This window comes from Mesoplodon mirus (assembly GCF_964341445.2).
Source record: "Mesoplodon mirus genome assembly, chromosome: 11".
Taxonomy (NCBI): domain Eukaryota; kingdom Metazoa; phylum Chordata; class Mammalia; order Artiodactyla; family Ziphiidae; genus Mesoplodon; species Mesoplodon mirus.
This window is the reverse complement of record NC_138987.1, coordinates 96,986,437-97,010,887: the sequence shown is the minus strand read 5'-3', so window position 1 is coordinate 97,010,887 and position 24,451 is coordinate 96,986,437. Positions and strand designations below refer to the sequence as shown.

Genomic DNA, 24,451 nt, shown 5'->3' with positions numbered 1-24,451 from the left:
CACGTACCGCAAAAAAAAAAAAAAAAAAAGGTTCATCTTTATTTCCACTAGGAATATTTCCAGCACCGCGTAAGTGGTCTTGATGTGCTTAGCTTATTGATATGCAGATTCCTTCTAATGAACTACAACACAAAGAGCAGAGAGGTATTTCCCCTCTTCACTGTGGATGCTCAGCTTTGACACACGCTGAAGCTATAACACCATAAAGCACCAAATCAAAGTAAGATGATGATATTGTTATTATCATAAATAGGTTGCTTAGTTGATACACGATCCCCAAGCCCAGACCCTTGTCCGTCTTAGAAGGAACAGAGTCATGAATAAACATTGAAAGCCTTATCCCTTTCCAACAGGTTCTGATCACGACCTCATGGGTCGCTGCTCTGGGCACCTTGGGTGCCGGTTTTCAAGTGACACCCAGAGAACTTTCTCAGTGCAGTCACGGGAGATGCCCCTTGGTGACGGCATGCACCGCAGCCCTGACTTAACCTCATCATGGCTCTGAGCCTCAGCTTCCACACCTTCAATGGAGACCCCAATACCTACCTCCCAGGTTGCAGGGATGAAACAGGAAAGCCCCTGCGATGGTTAATTTGATGTGTCACCGTGGCTAGACCACAGTGCTCAGACATGCAGACAAACATTATTCTGGGTGTTTCTGTGGGGCTGTTTTTGGATGGGATTTACACTTAAGTCTGTGGACTTGAGTAAAGCAGACTGCCCTCCATAATGTGGGTGGGTCTCATCCAATGAGTCGAAGGCCTGAGTAGAAAAAAAGGCCAACCTCCTCTGAGCAAGAAGACATCCTGCAGCAGGCAGCCTTCAATCTTGAACCAAAACACCAGCTCTTCCTGGGGCTCCAGGCTGACAGCCCACCCTGCAGTCAAGGTCACTGCCCCCAGGGCTGTTGTGAAGCTGAAAGAGATGAGCTTTGCACAAAAACTGTGGGGTTCTATCAGCTGTGGGTCTTATCAGATCTTCCAGCCTAGGTACCCAGAGTCAGTGTGATTCCCAAGCAGCTCCGAGGGTCGGGTGGATGACACACTCTGTGCTGAGGGCTGTTCCATCTGCATAAACAGCTTCTGTCTTTGCTCCTCAGGGGTGGGCAGGGGCGTGCTGTCTTGTGGGTGTACGATGGCCATGGCCGGGTGAAACATCGCCACCTTCTTCCTCCGGGAGAGATGTTCCCTGCTGGGTTGAACTTTCAGAGGCAAAAATCTAAGTATCCATGGAGGTAAGGGGACTTAAACACGGAAGTGCCCTTGGAAAGGGTCTGGCCACGGCTCTCATCTTGCAGTTGGGGAACAGAGAGGGGGCCCATTTGCACAAGGACAGGTGGGGACAGAGCAGGAGCAGAGCCCTGGCCCATTGTCCTGTGGTTTCAGGTGACCTATGTCAATGAGAAACAAGCCGGTTAAGGAACTTTCTCTAGATCACACTGCAGCAGGTGGTGGAGCGGGATATGAACCCAGATCCTCCCCATTTGAACTCAGGCTCTTCTCACGGCCCCTGAAGGGGAAGTTGAGACACGCTGGACACAGATTTGTATTATATACAATGTTGTGTGTATATATATTTTGTGTGTATATGTATGTGTATACATATACACACAACATTGTATATAATTCTTTTCCCTTATCGGTTATTACAAAATATTGAGTATAGTTCCCTGTGCTATACATAGGTCCTTGTTGTTTATCTATTTTATATATAGTAGAGATAAAATAAACAGATTCTTTTCCCTTATAGGTTATTACAAAATACTGATGGTAGCTCCCTGTGCTAGACAGTAGGTCCTTGTTTATCTATTTTATGTACAGTGGTGTGTGTATGTTCATCCCAAGCACCTACTTTATCCCTCCCCCCACTTGATTTCTCTTGACCTAAACCACCACCTTGCAACTCCTTTGCCTCCCACAGCTCCACACAGATCTGCGTCATCAATGTGCCACTCAGCACACATTTATGGAGTGCTCTCTGCATGCAAGGCATGGTGCCATCAGATCTAAAGGGAAACAGACTCGCCAAACATGGGGGGGGCACAAACCCACCAAACATGGGGTGCAGGGCCACAAACCAGGAAATGGACAATTACAGTCTAGAGTGAGAAGCAATCTGACAGTGCCAGACGAGGACTTGGAGAGCACACAGGGAGACAGGCTTAGACGGGCTTAGGAAAAACCTCCTGAGAAAGTGACCTGTAAGCTGAGACCCCTGGTGCTACAGAGGAGTTAACTGACACGGTGAACAGTGCAGGGCTGGAGTCTTTCTAAAGCCCTAATCTGGTCAAACGCCACCCACCCCCGGCCCCTCCCCATCTCTGACTAGCAGCCCTCCTTGGCTTCCCACACCTGAATGAGAAAATACAAACTTCTGAGCATGACCTGCATCCAGTTGGGGGCTGTTTAGAATACCTCTGCCACATCCAAAGGAGGATGGCCAGTAGAGTGGCAACGGCAGCAAGAGACTTGGGTCAGAAGGCAGATCTGGGGGCTGCGGTGGGGACATAAGAAGGAGGTCGGTGAGCCCACAGTGATCCCTGGAATGGGTGCTCTCACCCAAGGGAAGGGAGCAGAATGGGAAGAGAAAGAGGAACACCAAGATTGAAGAAACCAAAGCGTCCCAAGCCAAGGCAGGACGGGAGAGGCAAAACTCACCAGCAGGTGCCATTGTTTGGACCAGGAGCTGGTTGCTGACCCGTTTCCTGGGGCCACGCCCGCGGGAGGTAGACGGCCTGGTTTTGAAGCCACTCCCTCCCTGGGTGTGGGCTCTGCTCAGTGTGACCACACTTAGCCTCTCCCCTTCGGTTTCCTCATCTGTCAAATGGCTTAGTAATAGTACCTGCCTCTTTGGGTGGCTGTTCTGAGGATTCAGTGGGTCACCCCACGCAAGCACCTAGAACAGCACCTGATACACAGAGCTCGATAAATGTTCGATTAGAAAACATGACGGGCCGAGGAGTGAAGGTGCTGGAGGGGGTGATGTTCTGAGCCTAAGCTCATCTTTCAAGGAGTTTGACGCCGAAGTGGGGGAGAAAAACAGCAGCTGACGGTGATGTGGGAGTCAGGGAGGGTTTACTTTTTAAAACAGGAAAAATCTGAGCATGTTGGAATGCTGGCTGGAAGGAGCCCCGAAGGAGGGGAAGGTGGAAGACCTGGGGAGTAGGGGGCAGAGGCGGAAGGTTTCAGGTGCCCAAGGGAGGGCGGGAGGGAGGGGAGGTGGGGCAGATGCCAGTCAGTGGGTAGGTGGGTGGGAGTGGGAGGCTGGGGCACCACCTTCCCTTTACTCCCCCGGAGGAGATGATGTCACCGTCCGGGGAATGAGGAGGTGGGCAGGAGGCCAGCCGAGAAGGGCAGACCCGCCCTTGAGGGCAAAGGGAGAAGCCCTTCCACTCTGTCCAGCCGAGAATAACCCCTCCCCTCACAGACATGACGAGTCACAAGACGGTTTCGCAGCACATCCTCATGCCACCCTTGAGACAACCCCAAGGGATATTTTTGTCACCCTCCTTGTGGGAAGGAAACCAAGTCCGAGGAGGGTTAAGACAACAAACCTAGAACCAGAGTGCAGTGTGGGGCTGCTGCACTAGGGCTCTCCCGAGGTCTTCCTAGAGACACGCGCACACACTCACACACACACACACTCACGTACACTCACAACACTCACACACACATACACACATTCACATACACACACTCATACACACTCACATACTTACACACTCACACACACACACGTTCACATACACACACATACATGTACACACAGTCACACACATTCACATACACACATACACACACTCTCATACATACATACACACACTCTCTCACACTCACACACACACACACTCGCACACACCCCCTCCCTAAGGGCCTGGCCAGAAAGGGCTGCCGCCCACCATGCCGGGCAGAAAGTTGCTTGGGAAAGTGCCCCTGCTACAGGGATGACCTCGAATTTACCCTCACCCCGGGGGAAAGTTAGCCAGTTATTCACAATGAAGAAAACCAGACGCAGGACAGTGGGAATCGTGTGCGAACATTTGTGTAATAAGAGGGGGATGTGAGTGTGCTTGCCTCTACGTGCATGAAACATTTCTGGAAGGATGCCGACAACTCTCCAGTGGTTGCCTGGGGGAGGGGAGCTGGCGGACGGGAAGGAGGGAGACTTTCAGCGGATTCCCGTCTGTGCCTTCTGAATTTTGAAATGGTTAAATGAATACATGTACGCTTTAAAATACAAACTAGTGCTTTGACTCTGGTGAGTAACACTCTACTGAAGACACACCCCACAGCCAAGCCCGAGGTGCTGTCATGACTGGAAGCCCACCATGCCACCCCTGGTCCCTCTGGCCCCCCCTTTACCTCTCCCCGGGCTTCTAGTCCACATCTTACCCTTCTTCAGGCTCTGGCCCTGAGGCGTCCCTGTGACTCTGAACCGCAGGAACCAGGGGCCCAAGTGTGAGCAGCCACAGCCCCCCAGCTGCGGCCCTCAAGGATGTGGTGGGTAGACCGCATCAGGTTCTGCGATCTGGGACTGTCCTCATTCACCTCATCTGGTCACCACAGTCACTCACTCAATTAGGTCTAAAACTGTACTTGTAAGGAATTCACAGTAACAAGGGTCTAAAGGATTCCAGGGATCCCCAGGAACAGCCATACTGGGGGCCCCGTAACTCAGGAAGGGGACATTGCCCAGGACCCAGGGCACTCCAGAGCTCGACCACCTCTAGAGTGGGCTGCCTCTTTTTCTGCTGTTTCTGGGCATCTTTCTGCTTCTCCCCCCTTCTACCACAAGGCCCAGCCCATCCCCAGCACGCTGATGTGGGCACAGCCCTGACACCAAAGCCCCATCCAGGACCCCTGGCCAGCCTGTGGTGGGGCTGCCCTCAGGTGGGTGCTGATGCTGGACCACCCATCCAGGGCCAAAGGAGACGGGGCCACATGATCCAGGACAGTATCTCTCAGAAGGGCTGTGGGCCGGGGATCCTATGGTATATCCCAAATCCCTAGGATACCTGCGGTCCAGGATCCTTAGTTCACCCCCAAGGCTGGCCTGGCCTCACCTGACCCCTGGGGAACTGCCTCTCCTGGAAGTATTCCTATGAACAGAGGGGAAGGTACCCTTCCCGAGTCTGAGAGCCAGAAGAAATACCTCTGATATTTGTTACAAGGGAGAAGGTCCAGGTTTATAAATACCTGACTACAAAGGGCCCACACAGGCACAGCCCAGCTTCCTGCCGCCACTGCCGCCACAGCCCCTGGCAGCCACCCCACTTGCTGATGTTGCCAGGACTCCAGCAGTGGCGAAAGTATTTGGAGATTTTGGGCAATCCATGCACACAAAAATAGAGAAAAGTAAACCACAGAAACAGCATGGGATTTTAAATCAGAAAGTTCTAGGATTTATCTCTACATCTGCTACGTACTAGCTATACAATCTTAGGCAAGTCACTTAACCTCACTGAGGCTCAGTTTCTTCATCGGTGAAGTGAGAGTGACAATACTTGCTTCACAAGGTTGATGTGAGAATTAAAAGAAAGAATGCAGATGACAGAGCACATGGCAGATGCTCCTCAAAAGACTTCCCCCCTTTCCCATTCCCTCTCCCCACACTTTCCTCCTGTCTTTCCTGCAATAAATGTCCCTCCACTTAAGTTAACCAGAGTCAGTTTCTGTTGGCTAAAACCAAGCACACAGACTGACAGAGCCTGGTAGAAGCCAGAAAACTTGCTTTCCCAGCCTCCTTTGTAGCCAGGTAGCAGGCATGTGACCTAAGCTTCACCCACCAGAGGCAACCACCTGAGGTTTAAAATTGGGGAAGTGAAGAAAGAGTGTGAGGAAGCAGGTGCCAGGGGGGCTGCATCTCCTGGTGATGAAGGAGATAGAGGCGTGGGGGTCTGGGACTTGCTAGAGAGGAGGTTCCAGGGTCTGGGGGACCAGTGTTGGCCATACGAGATGCACTGCCCATGACCAGAGGTGGACACAAGCCTTCGCTGATCTAGTTAGAGATAGGGTCTGTGTAGCCTGCAAGCTGGGTTCTCTGGTCCTACTGGAAGTTCCCTGGGAATCAAATATCCTAAAATAAACTCCTTTTCTGACCAAAACATGAATGAGTTTTATATTTTGCAATTAAGAACACTGACACACACACACACACACACACATAAACTACCTGATTTATTTTATTTCAGTCTTAATGAGGTATAATCGACATATAAAATTGCAAGATATTTAAGGAGTACATCGTGGTTATTTGATATACATATACATTATGAAAGGATTCCCCCTATCTAGTTAATTAACACATCCACCACCTCACATATTTATCTTTCATTTTTTTGTTTTTTTATTTTTCAGTAAGAACACTTAAGTTCTACTGTCTTAACAATTTCTATTATACAATACATTGTTATCACCTAAAGTCACCTTGTCTTACATTAGATCCTCAGACCCTATTCATCTTATAGCTGAAAGTTTGTACCCTTTTACCAACCTCTCCCTACTTCCCCACCCCACACCCAGGCCCTGGCAACCTCTTTTCTACATTCTGTTTCTATGAGTTTGACTTTCTTTTTCTTTTTAAAATTCCACCTATAAGTAATAACATGGAGTATTTGTCTTTCTCTGTCTGGCTTACTTCACTTAGCATAAAGCCCTCAAGTTCCATCCATGTTTTCACCAACAGTAGGATTTCCATCTTTCTTGTGGCTGAATAATATTCCATTGTATATACATCTTCTTTATCCATTCATCCATCAGTGGACACTTAGGTTGTTTCCATATCTTGGCTATTGTGAATAATGCTGCAATAAACATGGGAGTGCAGATATCTCTTCGATATCCTGTTTTCCTTTCCTTTGGATAGACACCTAGAAATGGGATTGCTGGATTATATGGTAGTTCTATTTTTAATTTTTTGAAGAAACTTCACACCATTTTCCATAGTGGCATAGTGGTTTTAATATCAGCATAATGCTGGCCTTATAAAATGAGTTTGGAAGTGTTTCTCCTCTTCTATTTTTTAGAAGAATTTGAGAAGTGTTTTTATTAATGCTTCTTTAAGTGTTTTGTAGAATTCACCAGTGAAGCCACTTGGTCCTGGACTTTTCCATCTTGGGAGGATTTGATTACTGATTTAACCTCCTTAGTAGTACTAATTGGTCTGTTCAAATTGTCTGTTTCTTCATCATTCAGTCTTGATAGGTTGTATGTTTTTAGGAATTTATCCATTTCTTTTAGGTTGTCCGATTTGTTGGCATATAATTGTTCATAGCAGTCTCTTATGATCCTTTGTATTTGTGTGGTCATTTGTATCAGTTGTAATGTCTCCTCTTTCATTTGTAATTTTGAGTCCTCTTTTTTTTTTCTTGATGAGTCTAAAGTTTTGTCTATTTTGTTTATCTTTTCCCCAAAACAGCTCTTAGTTTCATTGCTCTTTTTAATTGTCTATTTAGTCTTTATTTCATTTATTTCTGCTCTGATCATTGTAATTTCCTTTCTTCTACTAACTTTGGGCTTAGCTTGTTCTTAGTTCCTTGGGGTATAAAGTTAGGTTGTTTATAGGAGATCTTTCTTTTTTCTTAATGTAGGCATTTATCACTATAAACTTCCCACTTAGAACTGCTTTTGCTGCATCCCATGAGTTTTGGTATGTTGTATTTCCATTTTCATTTTTCTCAAGATTTTTTTTCTCTTTCAATTTCTTCTTCAACCCATTGGTTGTTCTGCAGCATGTTTGATATTTAAATATTTGTGAATTTTCCAGTTTTCTTCTTATAATTGATTTCTAGTTTCATACCATTGTGGTTGGAAACAATGCTTGATATGATTTCAATCTTCTTAAATTTATTGACTTCTTTTGTGGCCTAACATATGATCTATCCTGGAGACTCTTCCATGTGCATTTGAGAAGAATGTGCACTCTGATACTGTTAAATGGAATGTTTTGTAAATGTCTGTTAAGTCCATCTGGTCTAATGTGTAGCTCAAGTATAATGTTTCCTTATGGATTTTCCTTCTGGATGATTTGTCCACTGTTGAAAGTGAGGTAGTGAAGTTCCCTACTATTATTATATTGCTGCCTATTTCTCTCTTCAGGTCTATTGATATTTGCTTTATTTATTTAGGTGCTCCCATGTTGGGTACATAAATAGTTACAAATGTTATATCTTCTTGTTGGATTGACCCCTTTGTCTCTTGTAACAGTCTTTGGCTTAAAGTCTATATTGTCTGATATAGGTATAACTATCCCTGCTTTCTTTTGGTTTCCATTTGCCTGGAATATCTTTTTCCATACCTTCACTTTCAGTCTATATTAGTCCTTAAGGCTGAAGTCAATCTCTTGTAGGCAGCATATAGTTGGTCTTGTTTTTTATGGCATTCAGCCACTCTATATCTTTTGATTGGAGAATTTAGTCCATTTACGTTTAAAGTAATCATTGATAGGTATGGACTTATTATTGTCATTTTGTTAATTGTTTCCTGGCTATTTTGTAATTCCTTTGTTCCTTTCTTCTTCTCTCACTCTTTTCTTTGGTGATTTGATGATATTCTATAGTAGTATCTTTGGAGTCCTTTCTTTTTATCTTTTGTGTATTTACTATAGGTTTTTGCTTTGTGATTACCATGAGGCTTACATAAAACAGCTTATATTTATAACATCCTATTTTAAGCTGATAACAATTTAACTTTGGACACATACTAAAGCTCTACATTCTTACTTTCCCCACACATACATTTTATGTTTTTGATGTCACCATTTATATATTTTTTTACCTTGGGTACCCATTAACAAATTAATGTAGTTATAGTTATTTATAATACTTTTGTCTTTTAACCTTTATACTACATTTATAAGTGATTTACCCACCACCATTACATTAGAGTATTTTGAATTTAACTATATATTTACCTACACCAGTGACATTTATACTTTCATATGTTTTTCTGTTACTAATTAGTGTCCTTTCATTTCAGGTTGAAGAACACCCTTTAACGTTTCTTTTAAGGACAGTCTAATGGTGATGAACAGCCTCAGCTTTTGCTTGTCTGGAAAACTCTTTCTCTCCTTCAGTTCTGAAACACAAGTTTGCTGGGTAGTAGTCTTGGTTGGCAGGGTTTGTTTTTTTTTTCTTTCACCATTTTGCATATGTCAACATCATGCCATTCCCTTCTGGCCTGCAAAGTTTCTGCTGAAAAATCTGCAGGTAGTCTTATGGGGATTCCCTTGTATGTAGCAAGTGTTTTGGTTTTTTTTCTTCTTGCTGATTTTACACTTGATCTTAGCCAAAAGGACAAGAAGCGATCCTCTTGCTGATTTTAAAATTCTCTCCTTGTCTTTAATTTTGACAATTTAATTATACTCTGTCTCAGTGTGGGTCTCTTTGGATTCATCTTGTTTGGAACTTTCTAGGCTCACTAGATCTGAATATCTGTTTCTTTCCCCAGGTGAGGGAAGTTTTCAGCCATTATTTCTTTGAATAAACTTTCTGCTCCTTCCTCTCTCTCTTCTCCCCATGGAACTCCTATAATGTGAATATTAGTCCATTTGATGGTGTCCCATAAGTCCCTTAAGCTATCTTTACTCTTTTTTTTTTTTTTTTTTTTTGTGGTACGTGGGCCTCTCACTGCTGTGGCCTCTGCCACTGTGGAGCACAGGCTCCGGATGCGAAGACCCAGTGGCCATGGCTCATGGGCCCAGCCGCTCCATGGCATGTGGGATCCTCCCGGACCGGTGCACGAACCCACATCCCCTGCTTCGGCAGGCAGACTCTCAACCACTGTGCCACCAGGGAAGCCCATCTTTACTCTTTTTTATCCTTTTTTCTTTTTGCTCTTCTAATTGGATGGAATCCACTGTCATGTCTTCAAGTTCTCTGATTCTTTCTTCCACTTGATCTAGTCTGCTGTTGATCCTCTCTATTGAATTTCTCAGTTCAATAATTGAATTCTTCAGCTCTGTGATTTCTGCTTGGTACTTCCTTATATTTTCCTATCTCTTTGTTGAAATTCTCACTTTGGCCATGCCTTGTTCTCCTGACCTCAGTGAGCATCTTTATGACCATTATTTTGAACACTTTATCAAGTAAATTGCTTATGTCCACTTCTTTATCTTGTTCTCTTGCTTGAAACATATTCTTCTGTTTCTTCATTTTCCTTGACTTTCCATGTTGTTTTCTGTGCAACAGACAGGACAGCCATCTCTCCCAATCTTGACAGGCTGGTCTCAAGTAGCAGATGAACTTTATCATTCAACTCACCCTGAGTTCTTGGTTGTCTTTCAAGACTTTGTGATTGTCCAAGCTGATTTCTTTGTTCTCCATGGCTCCCAGTAGTTGAGGGTGTGCTAAGACCTGTCAGTGTCCCAAAGTGGAAGATCTCAGTCTGCAGATCTAGATGCAGACTGATTGGAAGCCAGATGCTGAGGCAACAGTTTTTAAGATATGCAAATAAAAGTCTTCAGGGAAAGACTGGAAGATGGGCATTTCTGTCTTCTCCCTCTGCACTAAGCCTTGGGGGTGTGGGGGGGGTGTAGCTCATTAAGAACTATTGCTTTGTTTGCTATAGCCTTGTGGGCCCCATGGATGCAAGTCCCATTGACTTTCAGAGCTAGGTGTTTTGGGGGGTCCATCCCCCAAAGGTGGAAGTCTTAAAAGTTGGGGTGCAAGATATTACATCCAAAGCCTTGGCTCCTCAGGGAGACACTGGGAGTTGAGTTCCCTCCTGATGGCATGGCATTGTGTAGGTTGGGGTTTATGGCCAGTGTGTCTCAGCCCCTCCTACCCATTTTGATTTGAATATTTTCTCATTCATCCAATGTGTAGAAGTCACTCAGCTGATTTCTGGATTTTTTTGGTGGAATTTCTCCACATGTCACTATAGATTTGCTGTATTTGTGGGAGAAGGTGAGTTCAGAAGTCTCCTATATCTCCATCTTGGATTGGTTTTTTGGGTTTTGTTTTGTTTGGGTTTGGTTTTTTGTTTGTTTGGCCACTTGGCATGCAGGATCTTAGTTCCCTGACCAGGGGTCGAACCTGCGCCCGCTGCAGTGGAAGTGCAAAGTCTTAACCGCTGGACCACCAGGGAAGCCCCAGTACCTGAGTGTTTTAAATACAATCAGTTACACTGCATGAAATTTCACCAATGTGGGGTTTATTATAAAATATCCACTTTAAAAACTCCTAGGATCCACAATTGTCTCATTTGTTAGGAGTCTCTGTTTTCCTTGTCAACTGTCTCTGAGGTCAGATATACCAAGGAAACACAAAGAGATTGGTCTGCTTAGAGCGGTGGGGACAGAGGAAGTCTGGGTGGGGTTGTGGGGTTCAGTGGGTTTCTTTAGAGAGGGTGGCAGGCTTTGGACACACACACATACATATATGTATATGTATGTATATAAAATGTACTGTCTGTCTCTCTGTTTGAGGGGGATCTTTACTGGTTTTGTTCATTAATGTATCCCAAGAACCTAGAACACCTGGAACACAGTAGGTGCTCAAGAAACATGTATTGAATGGGAAATGAATTTATTCAGCAGATATTATTTTAAGCCTACTCTTCACCAGGCCCCCTGCCACCCATGTCTACACAAGGAAGACAGCCACAGTCCTTGCATTTTGAAGTTTACGTTCAAGCTTCTTACCTGCTAAAACTAAGACATGTCGAGAAATGAATGAAGGTAATGTGCTCACCTTCCCAGGGAATGTGGGATCTTTACAGAGAAACTTTTTAACCCAGAGAGTGACCCTTGAACTTCAGGATTTCAGCCTGGCTATTTCTGGGCAGGGCAGCCTCCTGGGTACATCTCAGATTACACCTACAAGGCTAACCTACCCACATAGCCACCCTGCCAGAGCCTCACAGCAGAGAAAGGAGTCCTTCAGTGACTACCCCACTTCCTTCCTCCTTGTTAAGATGACTTCTCCAGTAGTCAGGCCCCCAGCAGCCAACAGAGAGAAAGGGGTGATCAGGGAGAGTTTGGTGGAGGGGCTAATCACAGAGGGGCAGGTGGGGTTGAGAGAAACCAGCCAGGATGATGAAGCCCCCTGGGGTGCTGACCCGAAGCCCGAAGACAAGGGAACCCAGGAGAAGGGGTCCACAAAGGTCAGCCTGCTAAGGTGCAGAGCAGGTGGGGAAGGTTGGAAGGTCTGCAGGGGCTAGTGGAATACCCAGCACATTCTCTTTATCTTCCTTTGGTCAGGCTGGGAAACTGAGGCACGAGAGTTAAACCTAGGGGTCTGTACCCCATCCCAGATGTGGGCCTGAGGGTATCAGAGCAGGCAGGAAAAGGCACAACAAGTACTCTTCAGTTCGTAGGACAGGGAAACAGCAGTGTGCTTGTCTGACTGTCACCACGGCAACCACACTGAGCTGCCTTCCAGGCCCAAGTCCAGGGAATGGCTGGCAGTCACTTTTTCCATCACCCGCCCATTCCATTCCCGTCCCTCTTTCCTTCCTCCTTGGCCCCAGACAGAGTGATTTCCCATGATGCCTCCACTCCCAAGGAGAACAATGGATGGCAGCTCTGGGCTGAGGGTGGAGCACTTGGGCAGGGACAGAGATTGGGGTGGGAGGAGCAGAGAGATGCCAGAAAACTCAGGATGAAGGGGAGAGGACTTGGGGGGGCTGTGATATGACCTGGGGCACACAGGCCAGAACTCAGGTTCCCCGACTCCAAGCCTATCACCCAACATGTGCACCAAGTATCCAGAAGAACACATAGTAGCCAAAGACACAGAAAAGGCTATCAAGCTGGGAGATGGCAGACGTAACTATTTCAGGGCAGAAGGCAACACTGAAAAAGACGTTTAACAACATGTCCCAGAGGAGGGGGGCAAGCAGTCACTCCGCCCAGCTCACTTGTCATGATAACACAGTCTACTAACCCCTGGGGAAAGAGGATGGAAGTGAGGGTCCCCTAAGGTCCTTGGGCTGCCAACACAGCTGGTTGGTGTTCAAGGGTCCCAAGCTCCAGGTGACCACCAGCTCAGAGGAGCTGACCACCCTGCTCAGAACCTTTGAGAAATTAATATGACTGGGTGGGCAAGAATACTGGTGCCTGGTAAGGAGAGAAATCCTGTAAACTGAGACAGGGGCCAGGAGAGGCTGAGCAGGGACCCTGCTCCCTTTCTTGTAGGGGAGAATTGCTGCAAAGTTTCCAAGACAAGCTGCGAAGCAGCTCCCACACGTGACGCAGATGGTCCCATTAGAAGAATCTGGGACACTCTTCAAAGCCAATTAGAAGAAAGTGAGTTCCACATCAGAGGTTTGCAAACACGGCAGCACCCGAAAATCACACAAGCAGGTTCTTAAAAATGGAGATTCCTAGGGCCACGTCAACCTTACGGAGCAGCAGTGCTAAATCTCAGCTGCACACGAGGATCATCCCGACACCCAGGGGGACCCCCAGATTGACTCAGTCAGAATCTCCGGGGCGGAGGAAGACCTAGGCATCAAGTCCACTGAGTATCAATGTATGATCAAGGCTGAGAATCACAGCTCTGCCATGGGCTGGGATCTGTGTGTTTAACATGCTCCCCAGCTTGGGATTCTAAAGAACCCCAAATAGGCCTCACTCTGTTGGCAGGTATTTGGGAAGCTCTGCTAAGGGCAACGTTCCCCAAAGCAGTGAGTGTGGTCCACCAAACCGAGCAGGGGGAATGGTGGGGGCTGGATACCAGGTCCTGGGGCCCTATGTTCCCTGCCCCCCATGTCCTCAGCCTGCCTTTTGTCTGTGGAAAAACTTTAACCAAAGAATAAATTTAATCAGAGAAATGAGAAAATGCAGAAACAAAGGAAAACAGTCAAAGGAGACCAAATAATAATAGTTTAGTCATTAAGCAAAGTCAAGGACCTTTAGTTCCTCCTCAAGGGCTACAGATAATATTCTGAGCCATATCCTGTGAGCTGTCTTATAGACACTGAAACCTCCACCAGGTGGAAGAAGTGAACTACATGATGACCAGGCTGTAGCCATGACATAAGCTGCCACAATTCTGAGAACTGGCCTCAAGGAAATGGGAACAAACCAACCCTGGAACTGAAGACTAACTGTACTTAAAACAATCAAGATGATGCTGATCAGACCACCTCATGGTTAATTTCAAGATGAGTGTCCCAGCTAATTGTGCTGTTTCCGCAGGTAGCCTCCTCCCTCAGTCTACAAAAGCTCTTGCCTCCTGATTGATGGGGCGGGGCGGGGAGGAATTCAGTCTTTGGACAGGTGTCCACCCTCCCCCCCATCCCCCGGGGTGGCCGGCATCCAAAATAAAGCAAACTCTCCTTTCCACCAGCCTGGCCTCTTTATTGGCTTTTGAGCGGCGAGCAGCCAGACCCCACTTTCGGTTACAATAGGGATAGCCAATGACTGGACAAGAGTGATGCCCAGTGCTTCTCTTCTGCACTGTGGCACATGGGAAACTGCGGACCTGGGGCCCCAGCAGGAGGGGCAGGGCTCACCGGACCCCTTCCCCCAGCACGGAGCTAGCTCTTGGCTTAACACTGTGCTCTTCAGACACCCTGAGAAGCAAACCATCTGCAGCATACTCCTGTGATGAAATAAAATTCAAATTTTATGGTAAGACAAGAAAAATTTAAACATAAAATTTTTCTTTGCCCATCTGGGCTTCCTCCCTCCTCGTGTGTGTGTGTGTGTGTGTGTGTGTGCGCGCGCGTGCATGTGTGTGTGTGCTTGTGTGTATGTTGCATCTGCATTAACCCCATCTCCTTTGGAGATCACATTCTTTCTTAATCTCATAAAGGGTCACAACTCCTTAAGAGATAATCTTCCTTCTTAATCTTGTAAGAGGCCACGATGACCCATGACCACGCTTTGTACGAGTGGATCTGGATTGTGTAAACTGTCAGTAATACGTCATTTAATATACAGCCCTCTCTCAAAACTTACGTAACTGTGCTTTGACCTCTAACAGGCCAAATAGTTCTCAGAGCTTTCTGAGAGGCTGTTCCCAGGTTCTAACCCTCAGTTTGGCGTGAATAAAATTTCCCATTTCTTTCTTAGATCGACTGGTTAATTTCTGTGTCAACACCTGGACCTCAACAATATTTGAAGTCAGCCTCATGCATACGGCCTCTGAGGTCAGGGGGTCTGGGTTTAACTCTCACACTATACTTCCTAGCTGTGTGATGTTGGGCAGGTTACCTAACTTCTCTGAGCATGTTTCCTCAGCTGCCATATGGTGATAACAATAGTATCTATGTCTTACTGCAGTGGTGAGAATCAAACAATTAATCCATGAAGAACACTTGCAACAGTACCGGGCATGCAGTAAGCGCCCCATAAAGATGAGCTATGAGACACATACATATATACATATATAATTTATTATACATTACGACTGACTATGCGCCAGGAACTATTTTAAGCACTTTCCATGGCCTGGTGAGCAGGAGGTCCAGACCCAGGAGCTCGGCCTCCTCTCTGAGGCCTTTGGACAAATCACCTTCCTGCCTGGGCCGGATCTCACACGCGAAGCCAGGGCCCAGGCTCCACAAGGCCTCGGGCATCTTTGACCCCGGAGGTGCTGAGCCAGACCCTCTCTGGACACCGGGCACCTGTCAACCTGCAGCCGGGACCAGGGCTCCTCTTCCTTCTGACTTACTCTGGGAAAAGGCAAAAACAGACGGCACGCCAAGGTACAGAGCCGGCTTTCTGCGTGTGGCTTTGGCGTGAGGGCGAGTTTCTCCGCGCCGCCTGCAGCCCACCCGGCACCCGGAGCATCCCAGAGGGCCCGGCCGCCTTTTTGGGAGCGGTTCTCCAGGGAACCACGCCGCTCCCCCTCGCCCCCCCGCCCGCAGGAAGTGCCACCGCCCAGCTGGGGCCCCCGGGCAGCGCCTCCGCCAGGTCCCGAGCTGGCACCCGCCGCCCTTGGATCAGCCTGGGCATGCCCGGGCCCAGACGCGCACAAAGTCTCCTCCCGAAGCCCCGGCCCCGAAGGAGAAAACGCCGAGCGCTGGGCCCAGCGCGCCCCCGCTTTAGGGAAGCCCGGGCCCGGCCGGCGGCAGGGTGGCGCCCTCGGGGGCCCTCCCGAGGGTCAGCTGCGGGCGGCGGCCGGGGCGCGGCGGGCGCGGGAAGCCAGAGGACGGCTGACTCATCTTCCTTCCCTCCGCCGTGAGTCACCCGCCTCCCCCGGGACCCACTCCCTCTACCCCCACCGCCCCCGCCACCCCGTGGCGCCCCCTGGCGGCCGCCCTGACTCCCCGCTGCCCCTCCCAGCACTGCGCCCCGCCCACTCCCCGCCTCCCGCCCCGTGGCCCCGCCCACCTCACCCCTACGCGTCTCCACCTTCTGAGCTGAGGAGCTCTGGAAGCCTTTTATGCTTAGTTTATGCATTTAATTCATACAGCCACCCTGGGGGGGGGCAGTTGCCATTATGCACCCATTCTCAGATAAGGAAATGAAGGCTTAAGTCATGGTGTAATAACAACTTTTTTAAAAATATTTATTTATTTATTTATTTTTGGCTGCGTTGGGTCTTCGTTGCTGCGTGCGCGCTTTCTCTAATTGCTGCGAGCGGGGTCTACTCTTCGTTGCGGTGCGCGGGCTTCTCCTTGCGGTGGCTTCCCTTGTTGCAGAGCACGGGCTCTAGGCGCTTGGGCTTCAGTAGTTGTGGCACGCGGGCTCAGTAGTTGTGGTTCACGGGCTCTAGAGCTCAGGCTCAGTGTTGTGGCTTGTGGGCTCTAGAGTGCAGGCTCAGTAGTTGTGGTGCACAGGCTTAGTTACTCTGCCGCATGTGGGATCTTCCCGGACCAGGGCTCGAACCCGTGTCCCCTGCATTGGCAGGCGGATTCTTAACCACTTTGCCCCCAGGGAAGTCCCTGTAATGACAATTTGTAGACCACTTAATTGTTTAGGCAACACTTTAACTCCACAACAATTGGGGAATGAGGGATTATCCTGCCCCTTTACAGATCAGCTAACAGGTAAAGTCCCAGGAAAAGTAAATGACTCGTTCAAAGTTGCTGGGATCCAGGCCTCAGTCCCCAAGCCCTGGGGCTCTTTCCATTTTCTCAATGTCATCCCCCCTCTCTCTTCCTGCAGGCAACCCATGTGACTCATGGTCGAACTCAGCCCACATCCAGATTCTAGCACAGGTGAGTAAGTTACCCTGCTGGATGCTTTTGCATGAGAACCCACCTAAACAAATCCCCGTGCTGGGAAGCCAGCTCTGTGAGGCCAGGATTTCTTTTCCTCTGTTTTATTCACCGCTGTCTCTCCAGTGCCTAGAAGAGTGAGTGTCTACATTTCATGGAGCTCCATAGATAAATGAAACCTCTCCGCCAAAGAGGCCAGGCAGCCCCAACAGGCCTCAAGGAGATGGAGAGAGGGACTTCCCTGGTGGTCCAGTGATTAAGACTCCGCCAAAAAAAATGGGGAGACAGGAAATGAAGGGTGGTGGAGGGGTCAGTTCTTCTCCCAAACCTCTCCCAGAAGAAAAGATGCCTCCTAGGGCTCCTTTCGCTGCAGTCTTCATGCTTCATACCCTGTCCAGGTCAGAAAATTCTTCCCCAAACCTAGCCTTGATCTTATTCTCACATTCCCTACATACCTGAGGGGCAGTAAGTGAGGTTTGCATCCTCCTGGCTCCTCATGGCTGCTTCTAGAAGTGTCGTCCCACCACCACCCCTGCCACCCCTGTATAGACATCCTTGAAGAATCTGGGCGATCAGCTTTAGCTCCCGTTCCCCTTCCTCCTGGTGCCCCTTCTTGCAGTTGTCTGCTGGCCTCTTGGCCACTTCCCCTCCTTCCCTGAAGACTCAGCTCCTGGCTCGACACTTGCTGTCCCCGTGACTCTGCTCTCTGCCAGGCAGCAGCCACGTGGGAGAACCATCCATCACCATGGCCTCTGATCCTGGTCCTCTTCCTCCCCGATGAAGGAAATTCTGATTCATGCTACAACATAGATGAACCTTGAGGACATTATGTTAAGTGAAATAAGTCAGTCACACACATAGAGTGTATGATTCCACTTACATGAGGTCCCTACTGTGGTCAAATCCAGAGACAGAAAGAAGTGGAACGGTGGTTGCCAGGGAATGCGGGGCCGGGGGGATGGACATGGGAAGTTGTTGTTTGATGGGTACAGAATTTTAGTTTTACAAAATGAAAAGAGTTCTGGAAATTGATTGCACAACAATGTGAGTGTACTTAACACTACTGAACTGTAAACCTAAAAAAAGGGTTAAGATGGGCTTCCCTGGTGGCACAGTGGTTGAGAATCTGCTGGCTAATGCAGGGGACACGGGTTCGTGCCCCGGTCCGGGAAGATCCCACATGCCGTGGAGCAACTAAGCCCGTGAGCCACAACTGCTGAGCCTGCGCGTCTGGAGCCTGTGCTCCACAACAAGAGAGGCCGTGATAGTGAGAGGCCCGCGCACCACGATGAAGAGTGGCCCCCGCTTGCCACAACTAGAGAAAGCCCTCGCACAGAAACGAAGACCCAACACAGCAAAAATAAATTCATTAATTAATAAACTCCTACCCCCAACATCTAAAAAAAAAAAAAAAAAAAAGGTTAAGATGGTAAATTTGTTATTGTGTTGGGGTTTTTTTACAATTAAAAATAAGAAAAACATAAATTAGCTGGCATTTCTCTCCTGCTTTAAACCCTAGAATGGCTTCCTATTATGCGAATAGGATCTCAATTCCTTACTTGGTCTAGAAAGCCCCGATGACTTCTACTCCTCTGTCACCCTCACCTCTGCTCTGGGTCCCCTGTTCAGCCGCACCAGCAGCCTCTGTGTACCCACACCATGCTCGTCCCCCCCGGAAGGCTCTGTCTACACCTTTTCCCATGGCAATCCCCACCCTTTACTCTGAGCTAACATGCTCAGGTTTTCCCTGGCCAAACTATCTGTACATTTCCCCATGTTTCTATGTCACTGTCCCCTTTATTTCCTTCAGAGCACTTTTCTCAGTTTGCAATTACAGGCTTATTTGTTTACTGCCTGTTTCCTGCTGACATGGCCACCATCGCTGCCATCACCTCCAGGCACTAAGCCCCAAGAAGGCAGGAAGCAGAGCTGTCCGGATCCCCCTCTACCCCAGCACCCAGTACAGGGTGCTGGACACACACTCAGTCCCTCCTACATCTTTGCTGATGAATGAGTGAGTCTCTGGCTTTTTTTTCTCGGTGTAGCAACAGCACAGTGAGAAGCAGGCATTCCTGGAGTTAAATCCCAGCCTCATCACTTATTAGCTGTGTGTCGTGGGGCAAAGTACGTTCATCTCTCTGAACTTCAGGGGTTTTGGGGTTTTGTTTTCTGTAACATGGGGATAACTTGTAAGGTAATTTTGACGATTATTGTGTTAACTTATATATAACCAGTACTCGCCACCGATAGATGTCAGCATATCAGTACCTAGCATCATTGCATTCTACTCTCTCAAGGGGATACTATTACTTTGGGTCTGATCAAAACTATAAAACCTCCCTCTAGATAGAAAAATGAAGCTAAACACATATTTTACACATAAATTCTAGGTGTTCACTGACCATCAGAAGCCTGACCAGAGTCACCAGGTTAAGAACCTGAATATAAGGGAGAAAAACAAAGCGAAGTGTTAGCGGTCAAGAATGCCTGGGGAATAACTAAAGCAGCCCCGCAGGTCCAGGGCTGCCATCCCTAGTTCTACAACGCCGCCTGGCGGTGGGATAGAATTGTTGCCTAGGATTCCCAGGCCGGGGGAGAAATGGCAGGATTCCGAGTCCCTGCTCTGAGCCTACCCTCAGCACCTCGGATGGCCTCTGTCCACACTTCTTCTGTCCTTCGCCGCAGCCCATCTCTTAGGAATTTAAAGTCTCTTGGAGCACTGAGGGACTTCCCTGGCAGTCCAGTGGTTAAGACTCCGTGCTTCCACTGCAGGGAGCGCGTGCTCGATCCCTGGAGCAGGAAACAAGATCCCGCATCTGGTGGGGCGCAGCCAAAAAAAAAACCAAACAAAACCAAAAAACTCTTGGAGGACTTCCCTGGTGGCACAGTGGTTAAGAAACGCCTACCAGTGGAGGGGACACGGGTTCGAGCCCTGGTCCGGGAAGATCCCACATGCGGCGGAACAACTAAGCCCGTACGCCACGACTACTGAGCCTGCGCTCTAGAGCCCACGAGGCACAACTACTGAGCTTGAGCGCCACAACTACTGAGGCCCACATGCCTAGAGCCCGTGCTCCGCAACAAGAGAAGCCACCGCAGTGAGAAGCCCGAGCACCGCAACGAAGAGTAGCCCCTGCTCGCTGCAACTAGAGAAAGCCTACGCGCAGCAACAAAGACCCAACGCAGCCATAAATAAATAAATTTATTTTTTTAAAAAAACAACAACTCTTGGAGGCTTGAAATGTTTCCAAGAAAAGTTGTATCACTGGGCCCTGAGGTAGACTGGTAGTTTCAGGGAAAAAAGTAATAAGCACCTTAGTTCTCCACTTTTCACAAATTCGAAATGTGGCATTGATTACAGCTGTCACAGCATCTAATTATATTAATAATTATTACAATCCTAAAGATTTCAGATTCTTAAAGATTTAATTAATGGGGACTGGTGAATCATTTTCCTGTCATATGCATGTTTTTGTTTACCTTTTAAAATGTGCTTTATATGTTCATACTGTTGTGCTATGTTATACCCCCAAATTAGAAAAACTCATGAATGGCTCAGAAGTGCTTCCTTGACTCATAAATGTAGCAATTAAGGTAGTAATAGGGACGTGACAACTCAGAACAATGCCATTCATAAACTGTGAACTGGGTTTCAGTGGGGATATAATATGTCTAAAGGTGCTGGGATGAAGGAAAATGTGAGTGATTATTTTGCACAGTAAGAAAAAAGAAACTGCAAATAGGAACTACCACAAACATTATCTGGAAACTGGGTTTTATTGACTATTCACCCCTGTCCCCAGTGCATTATCAGCTCTAAAATGTCAAATCAAGGTTCAAAGTCATTAAAGCTTGTGTATCAGTCATAGTTAGAGCCTACTGATTTTTTCCAGAATAACTGCAATATAGCATTTCCCAGAATAAAAATTTAAGTTTGTGATGGAGAGAAAAGCCCCAGGAATGTAGCACATCACTCCAAGTTGCCCTCACTCTTCAAGCAAACACGAGTACAAGACACACAACAGAGAAGACAGACAAACCAGTTGTGAAGTTAGTGACATAGATACTTAGAAAGCAGTTTTATCGCCACTGTTGGATGTCAGAGAACAAGGGCAAACTAAGTTCAAGATCAATCACCATCAGGTACGGATGTCAGCATTCAGTTCTCTTTGTGGCTGGTGAAAATCCTCATATCCAGACTGTGCAATAGCTTTCAGAAGGGGGAGAACATACATGATGGCAAAGTAGTCAGTGAGTTTCTGTTCCGCTTATCTCTAAAATTCTCTACTGCAAGAGAAAAATACTTTGTCTTATTAGAGATTATTTGGTAAATGAAAAAGACACACTGGAATCAGGACAGAGGAAGCACTGGCTTTGGGAGCAAGAAGGCAGGAGGTCTAAATTCTAATAAAGGAGGTTGTCTAACTCTGAGCTTCAGTTTTTCCCTCTGAAAATTGGGAATGATGTTGGTAACGATAATAACAATGCCTGTTTCATACAGTTGTGGTAAAGATTAGTGAAGAACTACATATAAAGCATTTAGGGCAACATCTGGCATATACTGAGTAGAAAGCACTCAGTGAAGGTGAGTTATTATTATAATCATCATATGAATTCCAGTTCCAACACTGTTTAATTCGTGGAGAACCACCGACAGCCCTCAATACGTGTTCTGAACCCAATTCAGTGTTGAAGGAAATAGAAAACATTTTCACCATGAGTCAAACAGCAGTCACTAAGGACACATTCTTTTCAACGTGGTCACAGAAATAGGCAGCAAGTACAAGAACCTGCTTCCTACCCGCAACCCCTAGGAAGGACACGGATGCTGGAGGGCAAAGGAGTTCACATGAGTCTTGTTTTGTTTTAGCATTTTATTGAGATATAATTCACATAACATAAAAGTCACCATTTTAGGGCTTCCCTGGTGGCCCAGGGGTTAAGAATCCGCCTGCCAATGCAGGGGACATGGGTTTGAGCCCTGGTGCAGGAAGATCCCACATGCCGCGGAGCAACTAAGCCCGTGTGCCACAACTACTGAGCCTGCACTCTAGAGCCCGTGAGGCACAACTACTGGGCCCACGTGCCACAGTTACTGAAGCCTGCAAGACTAGAGCCCGTGCTCCACAACAAGAGAAGCCACTGCAATGAGAAGGCTGTGCACCTCAACGAAGAGTAGCCCCCGCTTGCCGCAACTAGCGAAAGCCCCCGTGCAGAATCGATGACCCAATGCAGCCCAAAATAAATAAATAAATTTATTTAAAAAATAATAATTCACCATTTAAAAGTGTACACTTCCGTGATTTTTAGTATATTCACTATGTCATGCAACCAGCACCACTATCTACTTCCAGAACATTCTTATCACCCCAGAAAGAAACCCCATACCTATTCGCCGTTAATGCAGATTCCCATCCTCCCCCAACCACTGGCAACTGCTAATCTACTGTCTCTATGGCTTTACCTGTTCTAGACATTTCATATAAATGGCATCATACACTATGTGGCCTTTTGTGACTGGCTTGTTTCACTTGGCACCATGCTTTCGAGGTTCAGCCGTGTCATAGCACGTAATAGTACTTCACTCCTCTTCATGGCTGAGTAATATTCCACTGTATGGATAGACCCCACTTTGTTTACCTATTCATCAGTTAATGGACATTGGGTTGTTTCTGTTTTTTGGCTATTTTGAATAATGCTCCTATGAACATTCATGTACGAGCTTGCGTGTGAACGTATGTTTTCAGTTCTCCCAGGAATGAAATTGCTGAGTCCTATGGTAATTTTATGTTTTACCTTTTGCGAAATTGCCAAACTGCTTTCCGCAGCAGCCGAAACGTTATACATTCCCAGCAGCAATGTATGAGGATTCCGCCTTTTCTACATGCCTGCCCACACTTGTCGTTGTCATTGTTATAACTGTCCCAGGGGATGTGAAGTAGCATCTCATTGTGGTTCTGATTTACATTCCCCTAGTAACTAAAGATGTTAAAAACATCTTTTCATGTGATTTTGGCCATTTGTATATCTTCTTAGGAGAAATATCTATTCAAACCATTTGCCCATTTTTTAACTGGGTTGTCTTTTTCTTGTTGAGTTGTAAGAATTCTTTATATATTCTGGACACTAGCCCCCTTATCAGATATATGATTTGCAAATATTTTCTCCCATTCTGTGGGTTGTATTTTCACCTTCTTGTTAGTGTTCTTTGACCCACAAAAGTTTTATTTTATTTTTTATTCTTGGCTTAGTTTCATTTATTTATTTATTTGTTTATTTATTTATTGGCTGTACCACATGGCTTGCAGTTCCCTGGCCAGGGACTGAACATGCACCCTCAGCAGTGAAAGTGTAGAGTCCTAACCACTGGACCATCAGGGAATTCTCTGATTCACAAAAGTTTTATTTTTAATGAAGTCCAATTTATCTGGTTTCTTCTCCTTGATTGCTTGTGCTTTTGTTATCATTTCTAAAAATCCACTGCCTAATCCAAGGTCACACAGACTTTCACATATGTTTACTTTTAACTTTCTATAGTTTTAGCTCTTACATTTAGGTCTTTGATCTATTTTGAGTTAAATTTTGTATATGGTATGAAGTAAGGGTTCAAATTCATTCTTTTGCATGTGGATATTGAGTTGTCCCAGCATCCTTTTTTGAAAAAGCTATTCTTTCCCCATTTAATGGTCTTGGCACCCTTCTCAAAAATTGATTGACCATAAACATATGGGTTTATTTCTGGACTCTCAATTCTATCCCACTGATCTATGGCTATCCTTATGCTAATACCACACTGTCTTGATTACTGTAGCTTTGTAGTAAGTTTTGAAATTGGTAAATGAGTCCTTCAACTTTACTCTTGTCTTTTCAAGATTGTACTGGTTATTCTTGGTCCCTTGCAATTCTATATGAAATTTAGGATTAGCTTGTCCATTTCTGGGGAAAAAAGCAGTATTAGTAGGGATTTCAGTGAATCTGTAGGTCAATTCAGCAAATATTGCCATCTTAACAGGATTAAATTTTCCAGACAATGAACATGGATGTCTTTAGATTTATTTAAACCTTTAATTTCTTTCAACAGTGTTTCATAGTATACAAGTCTTGCACTTCTTCGGTTCAATTTATTCCTAAGTATTTTATTCTTTTTTTTTTTTTTTTTTTTTTTTTTTTTAGTATTTTATTCTTTTTGATGCTATTATAAATGGAATTGTTTTCTTAATTCACTTTCAGATTGTTCACTACTAGTACATAGAAATGAAGATGATTTTTTATGTTGATCTTATATCCTTCAACTTTACTGAACTTATTTATTAGCTCTAATCAGGGTTGGGGTTTTTTGT

The 24,451-nt window shown here is 46.4% G+C and overlaps 1 protein-coding gene and 1 long non-coding RNA gene across 2 annotated transcripts in view; one reads left to right on the top strand and one right to left on the bottom strand.

Moving 5' to 3' along the window:
- Positions 1-221: 221 nt before the first annotated feature.
- On the bottom strand, positions 222-2,676 carry LOC309812306. The gene is made up of 2 exons (XR_014295312.1): positions 2,658-2,676; positions 222-1,390 (listed from the first exon to the last, which is right to left on the bottom strand). It is a non-coding gene; the product is annotated as an uncharacterized lncRNA (long non-coding RNA).
- A 12,927-nt stretch (positions 2,677-15,603) lies between these two features.
- The window catches only part of PLEKHG6 (pleckstrin homology and RhoGEF domain containing G6), a 41,838-nt gene continuing 32,990 nt past the window's right edge, over positions 15,604-24,451 (top strand). The window contains exons 1-2 of the mRNA XM_082636937.1: positions 15,604-16,128; positions 17,059-17,111. The gene's annotated coding sequence lies outside the window, so the exon portion shown is untranslated. The remainder of the gene's footprint in view (positions 16,129-17,058; positions 17,112-24,451) is intronic.